Source organism: Ctenocephalides felis, unplaced genomic scaffold (assembly GCF_003426905.1).
Source record: "Ctenocephalides felis isolate EL2017-DRISC unplaced genomic scaffold, ASM342690v1 CF-g0.4_SCAFFOLD_01170, whole genome shotgun sequence".
NCBI classification, from domain to species: domain Eukaryota; kingdom Metazoa; phylum Arthropoda; class Insecta; order Siphonaptera; family Pulicidae; genus Ctenocephalides; species Ctenocephalides felis.
In genome coordinates, this window is record NW_020537324.1 from 32,451,292 (window position 1) to 32,463,916 (window position 12,625).

The window sequence follows — 12,625 nt, forward strand, 5'->3', positions numbered from 1 at the left end:
ATTGCTGTGGAATTTTTAGTATTATATTGGACCACAACTTTATTTTTATAATTATCAAAATATAATATGACCCACAGTTATGTTGGGTTAGAAATTATGTCATATTATAAGTTATGACTTATCGCTTATAGAAATTATTTAAATACAAGAATTTACCATTTTGTAATTATTCAATTGCAATTTGTATCTAATAAAATTTGATTATATTTTTATTTTAATTATATGCTTCTTATTATTGTGTTATTTTTTGAAAACTCTTAGCAATACTAATAATCCATATTCACAATTGCTGTCTTTAATCAGAGATTATATTATTATTATTATTATTATTATTATTAAATTGTAGCTATAATTTGCTATAAAAAAAAAAAATTAATGAAACTTTGATGGTATACTAATCATTCTTCAAATTATATCACCCATATCATAGGTTTAATAGAAACATAAAACCCATTTCCTATGAAATATTATTATTCATAACAAAATATTTTATGAATAATAATATTATAGTTGTAATATTTGTATTGTAATCACATATTTTGAAAAAAAAAGATAATTTGTTTCATGCTTACCTTAAATAATTACATCTATTTCTTTTATAGAAAATCTACATTGTTGGGTCCAACAATGCCCAAACTCGTTTTCGGTTATTGAATATTGATCGAAGAAATATTACAGAACTGAACATTACTGATGATAAAATAGAGTATGGGTTTCGCGATATAAGTAATCTAGTTAACAAAATTACAACAATGCACAAAGCTCGTGGGAGTACTGTTAAAATATTTTATGCATTTGGCATAGTAGGTCAGTCTTTTGATATGAGTATTATTGAATTGTGATTTTCAAATAAATGTGCTTGCAGGGTTTATTAGATTCTTACATGGATATTATATTATTTTAATTACTAAAAGAAGAAGAATAGCAGAAATTGGTTTACATATTTGTATAAAATAGAAGATACGCTCATGGTTCCAATATGTCTGGATAGTAAAAACATTCATCCAAATGAACTAAATATGTGAAAATGTTTCAAAGTATCGATCTGAAAAGCAACTTTATTTTAGGTATGCTCATAATATATTTCATTTAGTAGAAACCACATTTCAAATATTTTTATTGCAGTTACAGTTATGATTAACAAGACCTCTTCAAAATAATGTTGCCCCACCAAAATATTTTCATCCAAGAAATCATTCAACACTCCGCAAGATGCTGATTATGAAAGTGACTCAGAGCCATTACCCAACTTTGGGTCAAAAATGGAAAAGTACAGTATATAATATAATTAACTACAATAATATATATATATATATATATATATATATATATATATATATATATGTGTGTGTGTGTGTGTTAAGCTTTGAAGAGAAAATCAAAATCTTAAGATTTTTTAACAAATTTTTAAAAGAATCCATATTAGATTTTTTTTTAACAATTATTATTTATTGTTGTCGTTTTGAAGCTATTTATTTGTATAACATGGTCTTTCTTAGAAGATAAACAAATTTAATATAATAGGATTATATGAAGAATTATCAAAATTAAATAATAAAAAAGTTGAATAAAAATGTTAAAAAAGAACACATTTTGTAAAATAAAAAAGAACACATGTTATTAAATCAAAACAGTTGTTATTCAATCCATTCATTTTCATATTAGATTTACTAGATCTTATTTTCTTATATTATTATTTTTTTGTACTGGGTCTATTCGTTTATCTTCAAACTTCTTTTTAACTGTTGCCTTGAACCAGTGGCGTACCTAGAACTTTTGCCGCCCGGGGCGGTCTCCAGATTGCCGCCCTTTCAATTATAAGTCAGTCAAATAGTAGTTTTCATAAATTAATACAAATAAACTAGTAGTGCATGGCATCGTGCCTTAAGGCAAATTGCTGGCAGTTCCCGTACCGAAACATACAATTTTTAAAAAAGATTAAAAATTTTTTGAAATCTGAAAAAAATATATTTTTGAGAATTTCGAAAATTTTGAAAAAAAAGGGCTTTTTTTGAAATTTTTTTTTTATATTTTGAAATTTTTTGAAAATTTGTAACTTTTTTTCTTAAATTAGAATTCAAATTTTACACTAATATACATTTATATACTCCGAGGAATAAAATTCTAAATCATATGGTTAATCATAATTTATATAAATCAAATATTGACAATAATAACAATCATAATGATCATTTATAATTCAAGGAAGAAAACTAGTTGGTACTGGTATTTTGCCTTGAGGCCAGTTACATGAACTTCCCGAAATGTGTAAATAATCGACTTAATCAATAAAAAATAAATTAATTATGGGTGATTAAAAGTATTCCGAGTGGATTTATTACACATAATTAAAAATAATTGAAATCAATAATTATAATTGAACCAGTTTCCGTAGGACTTTAAGGATTTACTATGTTCAAGATCAAGTACACTATCGTTATACCAACTAAATCATCTAATTTTATTTTTAACAAACGTCAAAAAAACATTTTCTCTAACTTTGATAAATTTTTAAAATTAAACTACTTGTCGTAAGGCCGTAATAATTCAGTAAGTTCTATAAGGCAATGATATAAATATAAATATATACATCGCCAAAGAAAGTTTCATAAAAATCGGCTTAAATTTTTTTTTCATCGGTTAATTACAAGAAACCGGTTCGGTAGTTTTTCACCTAAAACTGATCAGTATCAATCCCAACTAATATCTTTCGAACAGCTTTTTAATTTTTAAAATCGGTTCGGTAGTTATGAGCTTAAATGTCGACGAAAGGTTTAACACATCTTTCCAAATTACAAAAAAAACGGCTCGGCCAATCGTCGCACAAAACTGAGAAACGATATACCTCATTGAGATACCAAAGGCTTTTACATTTCTGAAATCGGTTCAGGCGTTTTGAGAAAACCTCGATCAAAGGTCTAATTTGACAAATGCCAAAAAGACCATACTAATTTTTGCAAACTTTGACGAATTTTTAAAGCTAAACCAGTTGTCGTAGGACCGTAATATTTTAGATGATCTAGAAGACTTTGGTATCTACCGCCAAGAAAATAATCATAAAAATCGGTGATTTTTTTTTTAAATTTTATTAAGAAAATGGCCCGGTCGATCTTACCAAAAACTAATCAGCACGATCCCAACCAATATCTATCGATTGATTTTGAATTTTTAAAATCGATTCAGAATTGCGGGCTAAAACGTGGACGAAAAAATTTTCACTTTTCTGCGATTTATAAAGAAACAGCTTGGTCGATCGTCGCACAAACCTGACAAATAATAGTCCTCATCGAGATACATCGAGTGGCTTTTAAATTTTTGAAATCGGTCTAGCCGTTTTTGAGAAAGGACGATTTACGACAAAAAATGTTCACATACCACACATACTTTTTCCAAATTTGGGGCTCATTCGATCAGAGTCGAGAAAACATAAAAATTAGCGATTCGGATTTTTTGATGAAAACATAAACTTCTCCTTGGGGAAGTTAACTAATGGCGTATGGCATTGTAAGTTAAGTCAAATTGCTGGAACTTCCCGTACTGCAATGATATTCGAGGAAAATAAATGTTTTCCTTGGGGAAGTTAACTAGTGGTGTATGGCATTGTAAGTTAAGGCAAATTGCTGGAACTTCCTGTACTGTAATATATTCGAGGAAAATTAAATGTTTTCAAATATAAATATAAAAGTAAATAAACAAAACTCAATCAATAAAATTCGAAATAAAAGGTATTGTCTAATATTTATAAGAAATATAATATTTAAACTGAATTACAAAGTTAAAATTATTTATTTCAAGTATTCAAAATTAAAAATTCAAATTAAAATCCACGTAGAAAGTTTTTTGAATCATTCAAATCGGATGCTTAGTTCTCTCAAAAACAGATATTTTTGGCACATTTTGCTTGGTATCTCCAAAACGATTGTATCTGCCTTTGCCAAAAACTAATCACCACTTCTCCTCATCATTACAAATTGAAGTTTTTTGCATCAATCAAATCGGATGTTTCATTCTCTCAAAAACTCGATTTCTATTTTCTGTACCATCAAATCGGTTGATTGGGGCGCCCGAAAACGTGAACGAAAAAATGCGGACACACAAAACACACACACTTCCATTTTTCTGAGGTATGCCAAAATGTTCAGAAACCTTCAAAACGTAAAGAAATGTAAAAAAATTCATTTTCGATTTTCGGTTCATTACTATAACTTACCCTACGGAAGTTAATAAATATAAAATAAATAAGTTGCTTTTTACAACTATGTATAAATGAACTAAAAAATGCCGCCCCAAAATAAGTGCCGCCCGGGGCGGACCGCCCCCACCGCCCCCACCTAGGTACGCCACTGCCTTGAACATGGAACATACATAATTCCAAAACGGTGACAGTAAATAATATTAGTTTAAAAACTTATTTTTGTAATTACTATTTTATATTCCTTGTTTGAATCTCAACTTAATATTATAAATAAGTTCTATCTATCTTTGTATTTTACCTATACCTGACATATATACCTTTATAAATATATACCTATGTAGGTTTATTATATTATTATATAACATAAATTATAAAGTTAATATATTTGTTTTTCATATATAGGTCAGAAAGAGTAGATTATGGGTTTCGAAGAAGTCCTAGAATGAGATTTGTATGGAACTCTCATTTACTGAAACCAATTGACCAAATTCTTCATCCTGATTGGATTTTGTATATAACTCATGGTTTTATAGATCAACTACATATGAGTATTTTTGGAAGACCAGTGCATATAGCTATTATTGCAAGGCGAAGTAATAAATTTGCAGGAACAAGGTACGTAATACAAAATAATTATTACACATTTCTTTTAAATTGAAGAGTCTGAAATGAATTAAAATAGAATATGATGTGAAAATTAAAATGAAAAATGATATGTTTTTCTTATAAGATTTTCTGTTTACTAGGTTTTTGAAAAGAGGAGCAAATTTTTCAGGGGATGTAGCTAATGAGGTTGAAACAGAACAAATTGTCTATGACTCAGGCACATCCTCTCTTGCAGAAGGCAGATTCAGTTCGTTTGTTCAAATGAGAGGATCAATTCCAGGCCATTGGTCACAAGTAATAAATGATAAATCAGTATATATAATTTATAACACCATATATATATATATATATATATATATATATATATATATATATATACTAGCTGACCCAACAGACGTTGTCCTGTACCCATGCCTAAAAACTCCAATTTTTTAAAAACCTATACAGGTATTTACCGTTTAGTTAAAAATAACCATTAATGTTTTTACACTACAATCTATACCGAAATGTATGTACAATTTCTACACTTAAATTTCAATTATAGAGTAAAAACCAAATCAGCTACATCACAACATATATCAAACAGATAAATATGGAAATATGATTATTAACATTGTATATAAATAATTTTACACAACATTTTTTAGAACGAATTTATTTTTAATATATCAATTAACGCTATACAATATTTTTTGTCAGACCTGTAGGTGCATAAATAATTAAATTGTTTGTACTTCTAACTCTCGAGTAAGCCACATATAGTTAATAGTATATTAGGCCATGACTAAAACGTGGATTTTTAAAGTTAATTTCGCAAAATAACTGTAAATAAGTATAATAAATGAATAAATAAATTAATAAATAAGTAAATAAATAAATAAAATAAATTCATTTTCTGCCCTGGTGACTTGGAGTTCCTCCTAACAATTTATATGGTTTTTTTAGATAAATATCAAACAGTGTGGCTTATTGCTCAAACCTAACCGTACTCTTCATTTGAAATTCCATACTCCAGACTAAATCGAAAAGAAACGAAAACATTCTATTTGGATAAAAGATGCCGAATAAATATACGAATAAAATGATATATAAATCGTTATGTGCGTTCATATAATTTTCTCAAGAGTTTCTAGTTTTCCTTGAATTTTACTACTGCAACTCGCCTGTAGACACACCGTTAGGAATTCGAAGTTGCGAAATATGGAAAAGATCTAAGAATTTAAGACATTTCTAACGATGTATAATACTTTGTTTTCTTTAGAGAAATATCGAATAGTGTGAAGTGTGAACTATTGAATATTCACACAAATTGCTCTTTACAATCCAAACCGTAAAAGATACGAAAAAACTTTGTTCGGACGAAAGATGCAGATTAAAATTACGAATAAAATGATATATGAAACGTTAAGTGATTAGTTAGAAAACGTTTGTATGTAAAAAAGAAAAGGGCTGTTTTTAGGGTTTTCCTGCAATTATTCGATTCGATTTTTTCTCGCCGTAAGAACCATCCTTGGACATCAACAAACATTTTAAAAAAAGAATTGGCCAAATTGGTCCAGGTGTTGTTGAGTTATGCGCTTACCAACACATTTTGCGATCCATTTTTATATATAAGATATACATATATACATATATACATATACAGGGTATCCAAGAACTCAACATCAAGCAAAATCGAGGTGATAGTTTTTGTACTATAACTATCATAAAAAAAAATTAGCCTGATAGCGTGAAAATAGTATTAAATCTAATATATATATATATATATATATATATATATATATATATATATATATATATATGTTAGTTTAAGTATTTTAATCTTTTTTTTTCCAGGACATTAGCAAAATGGTACCAAAACCGCCGATAGGTCTGGATTTATCTGACCCATATAAAGAGACATCAGGCGCGCATTTCAATCGACTTTTGAAACACTATGGATCACCCATTATAATATTGAACTTAGTTAAAAAACGCGAAAAGAAACGGCATGAAAGTATACTTACAGATGAAATTCTTTCATCTGTTAAATACCTGAATCAATTTTTACCTCCCCAGGTATTAGATCATGACACTGAATATTTTCCTTTTGTAAAATAAACTGCATAGCTTGATTTAAATGCAATTGTTATAAATTTGTCTTATATTTCAGCATCGAATTCATTACATACATTTTGATATGGCCCGTAAATCAAGGAATAATAGTAATGTGATGAAGCAATTAGCAAAAATAGCACAAGACACAGTTCTTCAAACAGGAATGTACATTAGTTCAGCAGTTACACATGACGGCAAAGGACGAAAACAAACAGGAATTATTAGAATAAATTGTGTTGATTGTCTGGATCGAACCAATACCGCTCAGTTTGCTATAGGAAAATGTGCCATGGCTCATCAAGTATGAAAAAATTATATAAATATATTTAATTGAACAATGAAAGAAATTGAACAAATTAAACAAATTATAGCTTTATGCATTGGGTTTATTGGATTCACCATTACTCCAATTTGATTCTGATTGTGTCCAAATGCTAGAAGGATTATATGAAGATCATGGAGATACATTAGCTCTTCAGGTATGTGATATAATTTTGAATATCATCTGAATTTCAGAATCAGAACTTTCGAAGTAGATTGAATTTCAAAATTAGATGGTACTTGAATTTTCTCTCAAATCTATAATTTGATAAATTTAGAATTTGTACATAAAAATTGTATGATTTGTAAAATCTATCTATATTAGTTTTAACATATTTACATTTTGGTTGGTAATTGTATACAGGCTGCAAAATGTATCATGAAATTCATTAAGTTTGATCATATAGGTTGTATTGCACATATAGCGGTGACTATTAAAATGCCACATTAATCATTATTTTAGTAGTGGTATTTATTAACATCCCGAAGGAGAAGTTTATGTTTTCATCAAAAAATCCGAATTGCTAATTTTATGTTTTCTCGACGTTTCAAGCCATTTTGAATCGAATGAGACCAAATTCGGAAAAAGTATGTGTGTGTGTGTGCGTGTAAGTGAACAGATTTTTTGCCGTAAATCGACGTTTTCTCGAAAACGGCTGGGCCGATTCAAAAATTTAAAAAGCCATTCGATGTATCTCGACGATCGGCCAAGTCGATCGGATTTTGTGCGACGATCGGCCAAGCCGTTTCTTTATAAATCGCAGAAAAGTGAAAACTATTTCGTCTTACGTTTTAGCCCGCAATTCTGAATCGATTTTGAAAATTCAAAAACCGTTTGAAAGATATTGGTTGGGAATCGTGCTGATTAGTTTCTGGTAAAGATCGGCCGGGCCGTTTTCTTGTAATAAAGTTAAAAAAAAAAACGACGATTTTTATGACTATTTTTTTGACGGTAGATATCATAGTCTTCTAGATCATACTAAAATATTACGGCCCTACGACAACTGGTTCAGCTTTAAAAATTCGTCAAAGTTTGCAAAAATTGGTATCGTTTTTTTGGCATTTGTCAAAATTAGACTTTTGATCGACGTTTTCTCAAAAACGCCTGAACCGATTTTAGAAATTTAAAAGCCATTTGATGTATTTCGGTGAGGACTATCGGTTGTCAGTTTTGTGCGACGATCTGCCAAGACGTTTCTTTGCAATTTGAAAAAAAGTGTTAAACTTTTCGTCCACATTTAAGCTCATCCTACCGAACCGATTTTAAAAAATGAAAAACTGTTCAAAAGATATTAGTTGGGAATGGTACTGATTAATTTTAGGTGAAAATCTACCGAGCCGTTTTCTTGTAATGAACTGTTGCAAAAAAATTAAGCCGTTTTTCATGGAACTTTTTTGGCGATATACATCATGGTCTTATAGAACTTACTGTAATATTACGGCCTTACGACAAGTAATTTAATTTTAAAAATTCGTCAAACTTTGCTAAAATTATTATCGTTTTTCTTAAAGTAGGATTAACGAAGTATATTATTTACACATTTTTTTGATTAAGTCGATTATTTACACATATCGGGAAGTTCATGTAACTTGCCTCAAGGCTAAATACCAAACCAACTAGCATTTATTCATTTCCTCTCAATTTCAGTATGGTGGATCTCAACTAGTGCATAGAATAAAAACCTATCGAAAAACAGCACCATGGACAAGCCAGGGCAATGACATTATGCAAACCTTAAGTAGATATATAGTAACACTTTCAGTGATGCTGATAAACAGAACACTATCAATTTATTTTTGGGATACTTTGTTCCTTCGGAAACTCTTCCGGCCATTTGGGAGTTGAGCACAGACTTTTATTTGCACAATCCTCAAGCTTTAAAATACACAAATTCTAAGATGTGAGTATTTCTTAATAGATTACACATGTTCTGAATTTGACCTATGTTGTTGATTTATGTTTTCCAGGAAACCCAAAACTCAATGGTGGAATCCATCTGTTATGAAATGTCTTCCAATGCATATAGTGATGAACATAAATCTGTAACCGAAATAATACAAATACCCAGTTCTGATGTAGATATGGTCGATGTATATGCTGATTATCATAGGTCGGCTATTCAGCTTCAAAATAATCATTAAATATTGTTCTAATTTAATTTTCAGCTCAAAATATATTTAATTTCAGACCACATGAACTAAGCGTCTTACAGGATCTCTTTGCATATATGAAGAGTAATACACCATATTATACTTCAGATAATAGTCCTTTTATTGTACGAGGCAGAGGTCCTGGCGCTAATAAAAATCCATCAGTTTCAGGACAAAGCTCAACAAGTTCCACTAGTAGTACGACCAGTAGTACTAGGTAAAGCGCTTATTAGAAATAGTCATACATGTATTTGTATTAATGGGATATATTGGGTTTTAGTTCAACTGAAACCTCAGATTCTTCAAGTGATGACGAACCAGGATCAGAAATGTCTGAAAGAAATATAGCAGAAGTGCCACAGATAATACTTAGAAAATATCAAGATCTTCTTCCACCCATGGATAAAGTATATGGATGTGAGCCCAAAGAACCTGACCAAGAAGATTTGGATATGTATGTCTTTTCTTACAAAACTCAAATATTAAAGAGAGTTCGAAAAAACTAATTTTTTATTGATATATTTTTATCAACCTCATTAAGTGAACAAACTTCAATTTAAAGAGATATTAAACAATTTTGTAAAAAGTAGTAACTGAAAGATATTTTTTTGTGCTCAAAGTATCTTGGTTTAAATGCTCCAATGCCAAATTGTTTTATTTTAAATATATCTCTTGGAACCTTTGGAAATAATTTTCGAAGGAGATATTTTTTTTTTCACAAAGAAATTCGATTTGCTAATTAACTTTCCGTAGGGTAAGTTGAAGTAATCGCAAAAAAATCGAAAATGAAATTTTTTATATATCTTTACGAATCAGAGGTTTCTGAACATTTTGGCATACCTTAAAAAAAATGGATATATGTGTGCGTGCGTGTTTCGCGAACACGGATCAACCGATTGGAATAATTCAAAAAACATTCGATTCCTACTGATAAGGAGACATGCTGATTAGTTTTTGAAAAGGCAGGTCTAGCCGTTTTGGAGATATGGGGCAAACAGTGCCAAAAATGGAATTTCAGTTCAACAACATTTTACTTGTATTGACGAAATGAACAATTGGTAAGATCTTTGTAGAGGCAGGTCCAGCGTCTCCAGAAATCCAATAAAAAAAGTAAAAAATAATGCCAAGTGGGGGTAAAAAATGAACATTAGACTTATGTATATCGTATTATCAGATATTTTATAAAAGTTATAATAATAAGTACAAATTTTGTTTACATTTCCGTACCAATGTTTACACGCTAGACGACTACGAGGCGCTTATGCGCTTTGATATAAGAACGTCATTTTTATTCAAAAATTTCAAAATTTCTCAAAAATCTAATTTTTTCAAAGTTTTGCAAAGTTTATTGTAATAATTTAGTTTTCAGTACGGAAAGTTGCAGCAATTTGCCTTAAAGCACGATACCATGCACCACTAGTTTTATGTTTTCTCGATGTTTCAAGTCATTAAGAATCGAATGAGACCAAAATCGAAAAAAAGGATGTATGTGTGTGTGTGTGTGTGTGTGTATGTGTGTGTGTGTGTGTGTATGTGAGGCGATTTTTGACCTCTCGTCGACGTTTTCTCAAAAACTATTGAACCGATTTCAAATATTTAAAAGCCATTTTATGAAACTTGCATTGATTAATTTTGCATAAAAAAAATCTCTCCATTTTTCATTCATTTGAATCTTTTTCAGATACAAACAATATGTAGCAATACATAGACAATCTACACCTAAATCATATCTACTAACACATGAACAATCAAAGAATGATCTACTGGAAAATTTGCGAGATGAAACGAGAGGGCGATTACCGATTTCAAAATTAACTACTTGTTTGAAAATAGTTCCCAATGATGATATCCCCGAAGACAGTGTTTACAGTGTTCAAGTACCTATTGTTCCACAAGAATCAATAGATATGTATCAAAAATATATAGAATCAGCAAGAGAGGGGTACATTAAACCTCATTTAGAAGATTTAAAAATGTACAGGGAATATGTTGCCAAGAATTCAACAGTATCGGAGTTTGAAAAGTTTCATAACATATAAAGGCAATCCTGTTATTATTGAAATTAATGCAATGGTTAATGAACATTCTATTTCATGTTATAAACATTTGAATAGTATTCTTGAGAATTTAATTGAGAAACCTCAACATTCTATTTTATTTATATTTTGTTCAGCATATTTAATAAGAGAAAAGAAATAGAACTTTAGAGAAAACTTTTATATTATAGTAATTAATAAAAATAAAATAAGTTTACAATAAAACTTATAAATTTCTAATAAGAGCGATCAATGGAGCAACCGATACGTTTTAATGCATATTTGAAAACTGGAATAAAATATATCTGATAGGAATTGTTAAACTGTCTTAATATGTTATGTATATATAATATATAAAGAATATTCATCAACAACAATTAGCACTAAAAGCCAAGATGTGATATATTTATAAAGGCTTTTTGTGGTATTTTATAATAAACTTGTTCATATAGTATTAGAATTATTATCAACTATTGTTATATTAATAAATTAATATAATTATGTATCTATATTTTCAATGTTTATAAATTGAACTAATAATATACGTATATCTGTGAAAATAGTTTTACTGTCTCTGAATACCAAAACTATGAATGTTTACATCTAAATATCTACATATATTTTACTTATTGGTAAAATAAATAACGATTAAACTGATTAAAATACTTAATGTATCAATAATTTAATTTGTATCAATAATTATTAGTTAGCATAACAAAAATATACAAAAATAATGAATACTGCAAAGACTGCCTCATCAATAAACCAATAACAATAATATGTACTACAACGAAGTCATAATCAATATTATTCATTTCAAAATGAAAGTAAGAATGATTTATAGGTGTATAAACAATTGGTCATATTCTAAAGTAAATTTGAATACAATGCACAATATTGTAAATGACATGCCTTGAATAACATATTTCATTGATATATATATATATATATATATATATATATATATATATATATATATTTACAAATGTTAAACCTCGTTTATATTTTATTTTTAAATTACTAACCTTTTACTATAGATGACAAAGTTAGAGTATTTATTTTAAACCGAGCTTATAAAGAGAAGAATATGACCATTGTATTTTCAAGCTTCAAATGAACTTATTTCATACCTTTCCCAAACAAGCCGAAAATACTGTTTTGAAATTCTTTATCATTGTTAGTAATATTTCAGCATAAAAGTTTGACTTCATGCAGGAGG

At 28.9% G+C, this 12,625-nt stretch overlaps 1 pseudogene; it reads left to right on the top strand.

The window, feature by feature from the left end:
- LOC113367099 overlaps positions 1 to 11,409 on the top strand; it is a 13,591-nt pseudogene extending 2,182 nt beyond the window's left edge.
- Positions 11,410 to 12,625: the final 1,216 nt, after the last annotated feature.